The following is a 13,360-nucleotide window of genomic DNA, read 5'->3' as shown; positions in this document are numbered from 1 at the left end:
CAAAACAATTAGCCGGGCATGGTGGCGAACCCCTGTAGTCCCAGCTACTCAGGAGGTTGAGGCAGAAGAATTGCTTGAATTCAGGAGGCAGAGGTTGCGCTGAGCCAAGATCGCGCCATTGCATTCCAGCCTGGATAAAAAGAGTGAATCTTTGTCTCAAAAAAAAAAAAAAAAAAAAATTGTCTGCCAGGCATGGTGGCTCACGTCTGTAATCCTAGCACTTCGGGAGGCCGAGGTGGGTGAATCACCTGAGGTCAGGAGTTCAAGACCAACCTGGCCATCAGGGTGAAACCCCATCTTTAAAAAAAAAAAAAAAAAAAAGGCCGGGCGCGGTGGCTCAAGCCTGTAATCCCAGCACTTTGGGAGGCTGAGGCGGGTGGATCACGAGGTCAAGAGATCGAGACCATCCTGGTCAACATGGTGAAACGCCGTCTCTACTAAAAATACAAAAAAATTAGCTGGGCATGGTGGCATGTGCCTGTAATCCCAGCTACTCAGGAGGCTGAGGCAGGAGAATTGCCTGAACCCAGGAGGCAGAGGTTGTGGTGAGCCGAGATCGCACCATTGCACTCCAGCCTGGGTAACAAGAGTGAAACTCCGTCTCAAAGAAAAAAAGAAAGAAAGAAATTGATTTGACTAAGGTGATAGTAGTGAAGATGGAAAGCATTGGGCAGATTTAGAACATTTGGGCTATAGAATCAACAGCACTTGTTGTCAATTGAATGTGAAGTGTGAATACAGTAGAAAACTCTGGGATGAGACTGGGCAACATAGTGAGACCCTGTCTACAAAAAAAAAATTTTTTTTTTTAATTAGCCAGGCATGGTGGTATGCACCTATATAGTCCTAGCTACTTGGGAGGCCAAGGTGAGAGGATTGCATGAGCCCGTCAGTTAAGGGCTGTATCAAGCTATGTTTGCACCACTGGATTCCATCCTGGGCAACAGAATGAGACCTTGTCTCAAAAAAAAAAAAAAAAAAAACTCTTGGATGATGTATTCCATTATAGAGTAACCAGGTTCAATTTTCAGTCTGATTATGGTAGGCAAAATTGGGACACATAAGACACCAATAAATATATTTTGACCTAATGAATAAATTTACTTTAATAAATGTTTCTCGGCCGGGCACGGTGGCTCAAGCCTGTAATCCCAGCACTTTGGGAGGCCGAGGTGGGTGGATCACAAGGTCAAGAGATCAAGACCATCCTGGTCAACATGGTGAAACCCCGTCTCTACTAAAAATACAAAACATTAGCTGGGCATGGTGGCATGTGCCTGTAATCCCAGCTACTCAGGAGGCTGAGGCAGGAGAATTGCCTGAACCCAGGAGGCGGAGGTTGTGGTGAGCCGAGATCGCGCCATTGCACTCCAGCCTGGGTAACAAGAGCAAAACTCTGTCTCTAAAAATAAATAAATAAAAATAAATAAATAAATAAAAAATAAATGTTTCTCTCCTGTACACATTTAAGCTGCTAAAGCATAAGCGCATGCTCATTCCTTTAACATTAGGGAATCTGGTTCCTAAGCATTTGAGGTTTATGTCACAAACACATCAGCTATGAATAGTAGTAAGTAGACCATTCCACTGAAGTATTTCAAGCCAACAGAGTAGACTGAATGAAACAGAAAAATTTGCCTGCCACAGTTGCAAAAGTTCTGTAAGAATCTCATATTTTATTTTTAAATTTCATGCGGATTTTGCATTTTATGTCCATGTTTATGTTAAAATATTTTGTTACTGATTTAAATGTTTTAAGTCAATGATTAAGTTGTTTAGCTCTTTCCCCTAAAATTGGTCAAATTGAAGCTCTAGGATGCCTTGTGATTAACCTGTGTTTATTTCTTGGACTTTGTTTGTTGCTATCTGCTGGCACATGGGCATGTGTCCATTTAGAGACGCATAGCTGCATCTCCGAGCTTTTGTAATTTGGTATAAATTGAAATAGTAGTGAAAGGGAGTGAGGAGGGCAATTGCATTTAGAAACAACTGACTTTTATAATCTGCACTTACTTTGTAATGTTTTAAAAAACATACCTGAATGAGGCTGTTTCTCTCTCTCTTTGTATTTTTAAGGAACTCTTAGTAAATAAATAGAAAAAAATGAGTAAAGGTCACAATTCTGGAATAGTATATTTTCAGTAAAACAGATTTGTCAGGAGTACTACTTACTTCAATAGCCAACAGGCGTGTTTTCCCAGAAGTTTTGAGAATTGCTGTATACCATATAAAATCCTTAATTTAAGACTCTAATATATATTTTAATCCCATAAAAGATAAACTTGTACATCGATAAAATAGATAATTATTGTTAATATCCTGTAAATTAGTATTTTTAAGCATTTCCATTCATTAAAAAAATCCAGATTGAGTCCAGGTGAGGTAGCTCATGCCTATAATCCCAGCACTTTGGGAGGCCTAGACAGAGGATCACTGGAGCCCAGGAGTTGGAGACCAGCCTGGGCAGCATAATGAGGCCTCAGCTGTACAATTTTTTTTTTTTTTTTTTGAGACGGAGCTTCACTCTTGTTGCCAGCTGGAGTGAAATGGTGCTATCTTGACTCAGCGTAGCCTCTGCCTCCTGGGTTCAAGCGATTCTCCTGCCTCAGCCTGTTAAGTAGCTGGGATTATAGGCATGGGCCACCACTCCTGGCTAATTTTGTATTTTTTTTTTTTTTTTTTTTTGGTAGATATGGGGTTTCACCATGTTGGTCAGGCTGCTCTCAAACTCCTGACCCCAGGTCATCCACCTGCTTCAGCCTCCCAAAGTGCTGGGATTACAGGCATGAGCAGCTGTGCCTGGCCTCTTTTTTTTTTTTTTTCCTAATTAGCCAGGCATGGTGGCAGGCACCTGTAGTTCCAGCTACTCAGGAGGCTAAGGCAGGAGAATCACCTGAGCCCAGGAGGTCCAGGCTGCAGTGAATCATGATTATACCACTGTACTCCATCCTGGGTGACAGACAATGAGACCTTGCCTCAAAAAAATCCAGATTGAAACAGCAGTAATACCATCAGTTAAAAGTTAGTTAATCTAATTACAGGCTCACACCTGTAATCCCAGTACTTTGGGAGGCCAAGGCAGATGGATCACCTGAGGTCAGGAGTTAAGACCATCCTGGCCAACACGGTGAAACCCGTCTCTACTAAAAAATACAAAAAAAAATTAACTAAGTATGGTGGCAGGTGCCTGTAATTCCAGCTACTCAGGAGGCTAAAGTAGGAAAATTACTTGAACTTGGCAGCAGAGGTTACAGTGAGCTGAGATCATGCCATTGCACTCCAGTCTGGGCAAAAAGAGCAAAACTCCGTCTCAAAAGAAAAAAAAAGAGTGGACCAGGCACGGTGGCTTACGCTTGTAATCCCAGCACTTTGGGAGGCCAAGGTAGGCAGATTGCCTGAGCTCAGGAGACCAGCCTGGGCAACACAGTTAAATCCCATCTCTACTTAAAATACAAAAAATCAAGTGTGGCAGCGTGTGCCTGTAGTTCCAGCTACTCGGAATGCTGAGGCAGAATTGCAAAAACCCAGGAGGTGAAGGTTGCAATGAGCCGAGATCGCGCCACTGCCCTCTAGCCTGGGTAACAGAGCGAGACTCTGTCTCAAAAAAAAAAAAAAAGAAAAGAAAAAAAGAAGTTAGTTAATCTACCTGGAAATTGCCTTTAAGATAGTTTAATAAATATCCCCAGTACTTTATTAGAACTTTAAAAGCTCTTAAAAATAATCCAACCTGGAAATTTACAGTAGATTATGGAACAGTGATCTAGAACAGGGATTGGCAAACTTTTTCTCTAAAAGGCCAAATAGTAAATATTTTTGGCTTTGCAGACTACTCTGTTCTTAGAGCACAAGGTAGCCATAAACAGCATGTGAACAAATGAACATGACTTTGTCCAATAAAACTTTATTTACAGAAACAGGCAGTGGGCCACATTTGGCCTGCAAGCTGTAATTTACAGACCTTTGGACTAGAAAACTAGAATTTTTTAGGATTTTTATAAACAGGATGACAATTTAAAAATTGTCAGAGATGACAGCTTAGAATAATAGAATGTAAGGGCCGGGCGTTGTGGCTCAAGCCTGTAATCCCAGCACTTTGGGAGGCCGAGGCGAGCGGATCACGAGGTCAAGAGATCAAGACCATCCTGGTCAACATAGTGAAACCCCGTCTCTACTAAAAATACAAAAATTAGCTGGGCATGGTGGCGCATGCCTGTGATCCCAGCTACTCAGGAGGCTGAGGCAGGAGAATTGCCTGAACCCAGGAGGCAGAGGTGGCAGTGAGCCGAGATCGCGCCATTGCACTCCAGCCTGGGTAACAAGAGCGAAACTCCGTCTCAAAAAAAAAAAAAAAAGAGAGAATAATAGAATGTAGAGCTAATGAAAACTTTTAGAAATCAGAATGACTTGGAAATATCTTAAAAATACAGATGCCCAGATCCTACCCCAGGTGTATGCTCTTTAAAATCCCCACAGATAGGCAGGCATGGTGGTGCATGCCTGTTGTCCCAACTACTCAGGAGGCTCAGGCAGGAGGATGGCTTGAGCCAAAGAGTTCAAGGATGCAATGAGCTATAATCACACCACTGCACTCCAGTCTGGGCGACAGAGCAAGACCTCATCTCTTTTTTTTTTTTTTTTTTTTTTTGAGACGGAGTTTCGCTCTTGTTACCCAGGCTGGAGTGCAATGGCGCGATCTCGGCTCACTGCAACCTCCGCCTCCTGGGTTCAGGCGATTCTCCTGCCTCAGCCTCCTGAGTAGCTCGGATTACAGGCACGTGCCACCATGCCCAGCTAATTTTTTGTATTTTTAGTAGAGACGGGGTTTCACCATGTTGACCAGGATGGTCTCTATCTCTCGACCTCGTGATCCACCCGCCTCGGCCTCCCAAAGTGCTGGGACTACAGGCTTGAGCCACCGCGCCCGGCCAAGACCTCATCTCTTAAAATAATTTTTTTTTAGTCCAATAGATGATTCCAATGTGCTTCCCTGACTAGAACCACTGTTTATCTGGTCCATACCCCTCAGTTTACAGATGATGAAGCTGAAACCCAGAGGTTAAGTGACTTTTCTAGAGTCAAACAACTGGTTAATTGTAGCTCTGAACTGAATCCCAGGTCTGACTCCCAAACTAATGCTTTTTCTACTGAACCGTCAGCTTCTTCCTTTGTATCAGCAGGCCATCAGAATGGTCCATATTGAATTGTGAATTTTCCTTTTAAGTTGGTTTTTATTACTTTTTATTTAATCACCTTGCTTTTTATAACAAATATTCAAGTAATATGCATTTTTTTTTTTTTTTTGAGACGGAGTTTCGCTCTTGTTACCCAGGCTGGAGTGCAATGGCGCGATCTCGGCTCACCGCAACCTCCGCCTCCTGGGTTCAGGCAATTCTCCTGCCTCAGCCTCCTGAGTAGCTGGGATTACAGGCACATGCCACCATGCCCAGCTAATTTTTTGTTTTAATAGAGATGGGGTTTCACCATGTTGACCAGGATGGTCTCCATCTCTTGACCTCGTGATCCACCTGCCTCGGCCTCCCAAAGTGCTGGGATTACAGGCTTGAGCCACCGTGCCCAGCCAAGTAATATGCATTTTAAGGATTTTAAGATTAATATGAGGAAGCAATCTCCTATTAAAATTAAACCTTAGTTAAGGAAGTGTACTATGCTTATAAATTCAATATTAGCTTCACATAGTTACAGAAGTTGGAAGATATAATAAACTAACCCCTGTAATCACAGGGTTTGTGTATACTGGCAACACATTAACATCATTGCTTCCCTCAGATTGAGAGGACGTTTTTCCCTGGAGTTAGCATTTACTCTCCTTATGCCAAAGATAAAGCACAAGAGCAGAGTCATGCCATGGCTAGTTCCATCTTTGATGACTTTGTGGCTTTATATAAAGAGACAAGTGCTTTATTTCAAGAAATCTTTGGGGTCCATTATTGCCACCCCAGTTTAGAGAACAGGGCAAGAAACTAACTTGTTTTGAGAGCCTACTGTATATCAGACAACGTGCTGAGTCTTTTTACTCATGTTTTTAATTCATGTAACAACCTGTGACCATGTTATTATTACCTCATTTTATAGGTGAGGAAGATGAGGCCCAGAAGGAGGATGAATGACTTGCCCAGGGTTACTTAAATAGTAAGTGACAAAGTCAGAGCCTAGACCTAAGACTTCCTAGCCCCAAATCATAGGACTATAATATGTTTGGTAAGATTTTACAAATGGAACTCTGAGGAGGTCATTGTCTCCCCAGTTCACTCACCTTCCTGGCTGTTCTCCTAGTCTTGTTTACCATCCACCAAGACTAAGTACACAGATCCTTTAACTCTGAACACGATAGTAGCAACAAAGGAAACCAGGCAAAGCACAAAACCATAAGAATAAGGATGTTACAGAGAATATAAAAATCTTAAGTGGACTTTTTTCTTTTTTCCCCTAACCTATATTTTCTGACTCCTTTACAAATGCTTCATTCATGTAGCAAACATTTATTACACTTCAGATATGCCATGTGCAGTGCTCATTACATAGAAAAAAAATTCCTAAATAATTATAGATGGCTCTTGGTTTTTTGCTAGGTCCCCTTCCATCTCCTTTTCTCCCACCCCATTAATAATGTTATCATCCTCCTATTCACCCCAACTGAAACCCTCAGACCATTTCTTAATTTTTTCCCCCCAAGGAGTCTTGCTCTGTCCCCCAGGCTGGAGGGCAGTGTTGCAATCTCGGCTCCCTGCAACCTCCGCCACCTGTCCTCATAATGATTTTTTATCCACCCTCCTCTGATGACTTATTGAGCCTTATTGATTCTCTGTCTACAATATCAATTCCTCCGCATTTCTCCTGCTTTACCTCATTACCTCCTACCTTTACTGCAATAAAAATTGCAAGTTGGGCTGGACGCAGTGGCTCATGCCTGTAATTGCAGCACTTTGAGATGCTGAAGCAGGTGGATCACCTGAGGTCAGGAGTTTGAGACCAGCCTGGCCAATATAGAGAAACCTTGTCTGTACTAAAAATTGAAAAATCAGCCAGGCTGGCAGGTACCGGTAATCCCAGCTACTCAGGAGGCTGAGACAGAAGAATAGCTTGAACCCGGGAGGCAGAGGTTGCAGTGAGCTGAGATCATGCCATTACACTCCAGCCTGGGCAACAGAGTGAGACTCCACCTCAAAAGAAAAAATCTAATTGATCTCTGCTTTCAATTTTTTCTCTTACCAATTAGTTCTATATATTAAGGCTGAATTGTTTTCTTATCAAAGCATTGATCTGGCCATTAATGGCTCCCCACTTCCTCAGTATAAATTTCAGACTCTCTCACCCCTTAGCTTCTAAGAATCCTCTAATCCTTGCCTGCACCCCTACTACTCCCACTTCATTCTAGCCACACAAGACTATTCAGGATTAGCTCCACATTTGAAAACACTTCCCTTGCTTCTCTGTCTTCTCCATGCATCCAACTCTACCTGCCCTTCAAAAGTGCACTTTTATGCCACTTTCCTCAAAGGCGTGCCTGATCTGAACACTCATTCCTTTTCACTCTGTTAGCCAGGAATGATTATTCTCTCTTGTGAATTCCCATATATTCTGTTTGTGCCTCTTGCGGATTTCTTATATCATTGACTACAAGCCACCATATGCATCTTTGTATCTCCCACAGCACCTAATATTAGGTGCTCAGTAGGTATTTATTGACTGCAAGAATTGTATATGCAGCATGTGTTCCTTATAACAAAATAGGCTTAAGCTCAGTAAGGGTAGAAACTATCTCATTCGCACTCTGTAAGACTAGCCCCTGGCACAAAGGAGAACACTCAGTGAACATTTGTTAAATGAAATATATCACAGTTATCAGTCAGTGGGATATAAATTTCCTGATGCCATAATAGATATCTAAAAATACTTAATTTTTTGTTTATTTGTTTTTGGGTTTTTTTTTTTAAGAGGGCATCTTACTCTGTCACCCAGGCTGGAGTGCAGTGGTGCTATCTAGGCTCACTGCAACCTCTGCCTCCCGAATTCAAGCATTTCTTGTGCCTCAGTCTCCTAGCAGCTGGGACCACAGGCACCACCACCATGCTCGCTAATTTTTTATATTTAGTAGAGACGGGGCTTCACCATGTTGCCTGGGCTGGTCTCAAATTCCTGAACTCAGGCAGTCTCCTGCCTTGGCCTTATGTCCTATTTTTAAATTCTACTTATGTATGTTTCTTTATTTTATATCGACAGATACCACATGATAAAGATCATGTATTCATATTCTCACTTTAAGCTGGGCATAGTGGCTCACACCAGTAATCCCAGCATTTTGTGGGGCAGAGGCAGTAGGATCACTTGAGCTCAGGAGCCTGGGCAACAGAGTGAGACTCTGTCTCTACAAAAATTTAAAATTTAGCCAGGCATGGTGGTACGCACCTGCAGTCCTAGCTACACTGGAGGCAGAAGCAGGAAACGGGCTTGAACCTAGGAGTTTGAGGCTGCACTGAGCTATGATTGTGCCACTGTGCTCCAGCCTGAGCAATAGACCCAAGACCCTGTCTTTAAGATAAAAATAAAAAATATTGCCCTTTGGCCCAAAGCACCATCTTCCAGTAATTCTCCAAAATGACTAACACAAAGGGAAAGAAGAGAGGCATCCAATATATGTTCTCTAGGCCTTGTAGAAAACATGGAGTTGTCCTTTGGCCACGTACATGTGAACATATAAGAAATGTGAGGCCAGGCGCGGTGGCTCAATCCTGTAATCCCAGCACTTTGGGAGGCCGAGGCGGGTGGATCACGAAGTCAAGAGATGGAGACCATCCTGATCAACATGGTGAAACCCCATCTCTACTAAAAATACAAAAAATTAGCTGGGCATGGTGGCGCGTGCCTGTAATCCCAGCTACTCAGGAGGCTGAGGCAGGAGAATTGCCTAAACCCAGGAGGCGGAGGTTGCGGTGAGCCGAGATCGCGCCATTGCACTCCAGCCTGGGTAACAAGAGCGAAACTCCGTCTCAAAAAAAAAGAAATGTGGTATTGTAGACTTCAAGGGAGTGGGTAGTGTTCAAAAAGGAATACCCCACAGTGTTACCATGGCAAAACTGGAAGAGTTTACAGTGATACCCAGCATACTGTTGGCATTGTTGTAAACAAACAAGGCAAGATTCTTGCCAAGAGAATTATTGTGCTTATCTAGTGCATTCAGCACTCTAAGAACAGAGATTGCTTCCTGAAATGCATGAAGGAAAATGATAACAAAAAGAAGGAAGCCCAAGAGAAAGGTGCCTGGGTTCACCTGAAGCGCCAGCCCACTCCACCCAGAGAAGCACACTTTGTGAGAACCAATGGGAAGGAGCCTGGGCTACTGAATTCATGACATAGTAGGCGTTTTTTAAAAAAAAAAAAAAAACCTCTAGACCAGGCATCCCCAAACTTTTTACACAGGGGGCCAGTTCACTGTCCCTCAGACCGTTGGAGGGCCGCCACATACTGTGCTCCTCTCACTGACCACCAACGAAAGAGGTGCCCCTTCCTGAAGTGCGGAGGGGGGCCGGATAAATGGCCTCGGGGCTGCATGCGGCTCATGGGCCGTAGTTTGGGGACACCTGCTCTAGACTATAAAAAATATATATTCTCACTCTACAGAAAAGGAAAGTGAGAGTTAAGGAAATTTAGTAATTTATTTATGATCATACGGCCAGTGAGTAACAGAACTGAGTCTAAAATTCAAGTATTCAAATCTGAAGTTTAGAGTTACTTTTCTTGGCCAAGGGTGTGTTTGGTTAAAGGCTAGTTGAGTTCTATTTACATTAGAATTTTTGGAGTTAAACTCCCAGCCTATGGACACTCCCTTCAAGGTGAGAGATGACTGACTGTTGAGGCAGTCTTCCTGTAAGCTTCTTTCCCTAGTTGGGTTGGCATTGAAGAGTGGTATGATTTCAGCAGGCAGTGCAGAGAGTAGGTCTCCGGGTATTTGCCAAGCTGTATGACCTGGCACTCAGAACTATGCAGTGTTTATTGAAGACATGGGAGAGAGATGCTCTAGCCAGGGAGCAGTCTTTCCGCCTTCATAATCATAAACTCTTACATCATGTCACATCCACAAGCTGATTACCTAGCCTCTGCCAAATTGCTTTCACTTGATTATCTATGCCCATTTGCCATCAGGCTAGATATTAAATATTACAGGAAACAATCCTATCTAACTTGCATCTGCTGTAAGGATATTGTGAGGCACTATTTGTTACGATGCACCATGTGTTTTATGAAAATCTCTTGGGAAAAAACTATCAGACCATAATACAAAGAATTATTTTACCTCTCCTGAGCAATTGCTTTGCTTTTATCTTATGGACATTGTGAATGTTTAACTTAACTCTCTGGTTAGCTGCCAAAAAGCTTAGGGCCAAATTTGTGGCCCACCCATAGCAAATGTGCTCTGTGCCTCATTAACTTCATTCTTGGCTCCAGTTTAAGTCTCTCCTCTAGTTACTCTTTTTTCTTAAGAAAATCCTAATTCATGCCATCTTATTATAAGTTTTTTTTTCTTATAAGCAGCCTTATGTTGTTTCTGAAGTAGTCAGATTACGACATACTATTTCGACGTAAAACTGTTGGATACCTCTTCATTTACTTCAGCTTTCTTTCTTGAGGGGTGTATTGATTTTTCATATAAGTTTTTGCAGTGTCTCATTACGTGAAAATGGTTATATCATGAAATTATTGCTTAATAGTGTAGTCAAGTGGTAAAATAACTGGTCTAATGGCCAGAATTGATTAAATTGCCAAGCTGTATGACCTGGCTCTCACAACTATGCAGTGTTTATTGAAGACATGGGAAAGAGCTGTTGTACCCAGGTAACACTCATTCCACCTTTATAATTATAAACTCTTACATCAAGTCACATCAACAAGCTGATTACCTAGCCTCTGCCAAATTGCTTTCACTTGATTGATCTATGACATGATCATAGATCAATCTAGTCTAGGTCTAGATGTCATAACTCTAGTCTTGTCTTTTAACAGCATTATTACTGTTTTCTTACAATATGCTTTGTTTCGCACTCTCAATCTGCATGCGACAGCTTATTGCTGTGTGATTTTCAAAAATAGTGCCATGCTGCCGGTCAGTGCATAACAGTTAACTCTCTGTTAACTCTCTTATGCTCAAATATTCTGCACCCATCAGAGTTGTCTCACTTTGGGTGGTTACAAGCATGTTAATCTCATTACACAACTTGTCTCTTAAGTTAGTCATTCTGTTATTTAGATAAGATAATGTGAATGGGTATTTGTTTTCAAACCTCATTTCCTTTGATTGGTTTCAAGCTCTATCTTGATTTTCTGATTATTTTACTAATATCTAATTGATAAATATTATTTGTACAACTTTGTAAACTCTTTTAGTACTTTCAAGTAAAATTACTTGGCCTTCTCTATAACTCTCTGGTATGTAAAGTGGATATATGCCTTTTTTAGAGATGAGATAAAATGTTTTAATCATTTTGTATGCCACCTGTAAAAAAAGGCATATACTTGTTTATAGAAACAAGGACAAAGTCATTTAAATGATGGCTCAAGATGATACCACCAAATCAGTGGTAAAACTAGGGCTAGACCCAGGTTTCCAGAATCTTATCCCATGCTACCTTTTAAAAGAAGTCAAAAGAAGTCCTAGCTTATATTGTAAACGTTACATCATCTTGCTCATACCCCTTGAGGCTAAAGCTCTGAAACAGGCAAACCCAAGTTATATCACTCATGCTCCTGGCAGGGCAGAATCAGGAATGAATTTCTTTTGTAGTAGTCTCATGATTTTCTATTTTTAAAATTACAGTTCCTTTTAACTAAAACCCTAATCAGTATCGCATTTCATTATGGAAGGAGGAAGCAATATTTTGTCTTATCTTTTGAAAATTAATGTTGAAATGGAAACTATTTCCCTTGGTAATTAGTAATTTTTTCTTTTAGATTCTTTGAATTCATCTTTAATATAAAAATAATTTGTGCTCACTGTAATCTCCACCTCCCGGGAAAAATAATAATAATAATAATTTGTTATCATTATGCATATTCATTAAAGAGCCAAATAATATAGTTAATGCTGTGGTGTTTGGTACAACAATAGCTTTAATTTTAACCAATCTCTGTACTTCGAGAGGATATTTAAAATTCATGCTTACTGTGTACATGGCAGATTTCCTGTTTTCATTCTAACTGTTTACATGTAGCACATAAGCTAGAATTTCTTTTTTTTGAGACGGAGTTTCGCTCGTTACCCAGGCTGGAGTGCAATGGCGCGATCTCGGCTCACCGCAACCTCCGCCTCCTGGGTTCAGGTAATTCTCCTGCCTCAGCCTCCTGAGTAGCTGGGATTACAGGCACACGCCACCATGCCCAGCTGATTTTTTGTATTTTTAGTAGAGACGGGGTTTCACCATGTCGACCAGGATGGTCTCGAACTCTCGACCTCGTGATCCACCCGCCTTGGCCTCCCAAAGTGCTGGGATTACAGGTTTGAGCCACCGCGCCCGGCCGCTAGAATTTCTTACAGTTACAGTTGACCCTTAAACAACTGTAACTGTAAGAAATTACAGGGGCTAGGAGTGCCGACCCCCTATGCAGTCAAAAATCTAGGTATAACTTTTTTTCTTTTTTTTTTTTTTTTTTTGAGACGGAGTTTCGCTCTTGTTACCCAGGCTGGAGTGCAATGGCGCGATCTCAGCTCACTGCAACCTCCGCCTCCTGGGCTCAGGCAATTCTCCTGCCTCAGCCTCCTAAGTAGCTGGGATTACAGGCACGCGCCACCACGCCCAGCTAGTTTTTGTATTTTTAGTAGAGACGGGGTTTCACTATGTTGACCAGGGTACAGGGGCTAGGAGTGCCGACCCCCTATGCAGTCAAAAATCTAGGTATAACTTTTTTTCTTTTTTTTTTTTTTTTTTTTGAGACGGAGTTTCGCTCTTGTTACCCAGGCTGGAGTGCAATGGCGCGATCTCAGCTCACTGCAACCTCCGCCTCCTGGGCTCAGGCAATTCTCCTGCCTCAGCCTCCTAAGTAGCTGGGATTACAGGCACGCGCCACCACGCCCAGCTAGTTTTTGTATTTTTAGTAGAGACGGGGTTTCACTATGTTGACCAGGATGGTCTCGATCTCTCGACCTCGTGATCCACCCGCCTCGGCCTCCCAAAGTGCTGGGATTACAGGCTTGAGCCACCGCGCCCGGCCATAACTTTTTTTCTTAAAGACGGGATTTCACCATGTTGGTCAGGCTGGTCTTGAACTCCCGGCCTGAGGTGATCCACCCGCCTTGGCCTCCAAAGTGCTTGGATTACAGGCATGAGCCACTACGCCCGGCCTAACTTTT

At 42.3% G+C, this 13,360-nt stretch overlaps 1 protein-coding gene across 5 annotated transcripts in view; it reads left to right on the top strand.

Annotated features, from left to right (window-relative positions):
* The window catches only part of SENP8 (SUMO peptidase family member, NEDD8 specific), a 40,300-nt gene that overhangs the window by 12,074 nt on the left and 14,866 nt on the right, over positions 1–13,360 (top strand). Inside the window, exon 2 of one of the 5 annotated variants that reach the window (XM_039468784.2) lies at positions 6,094–6,150. The exons of 3 other annotated variants lie outside the window; for them this stretch is intronic. The gene's annotated coding sequence lies outside the window, so the exon portion shown is untranslated. Of the gene's footprint in view, positions 1–5,385; positions 6,151–13,360 lie in introns of those variants that run through there. One more of the 5 variants, XM_074392718.1, reaches the window with a different exon arrangement.

The sequence above is a fragment of the Saimiri boliviensis genome, chromosome 2 (assembly GCF_048565385.1).
Source record: "Saimiri boliviensis isolate mSaiBol1 chromosome 2, mSaiBol1.pri, whole genome shotgun sequence".
Taxonomy (NCBI): domain Eukaryota; kingdom Metazoa; phylum Chordata; class Mammalia; order Primates; family Cebidae; genus Saimiri; species Saimiri boliviensis.
The sequence above is the reverse complement of the archived record's forward strand: the minus strand, read 5'-3'. Positions and strand labels throughout refer to the sequence as shown.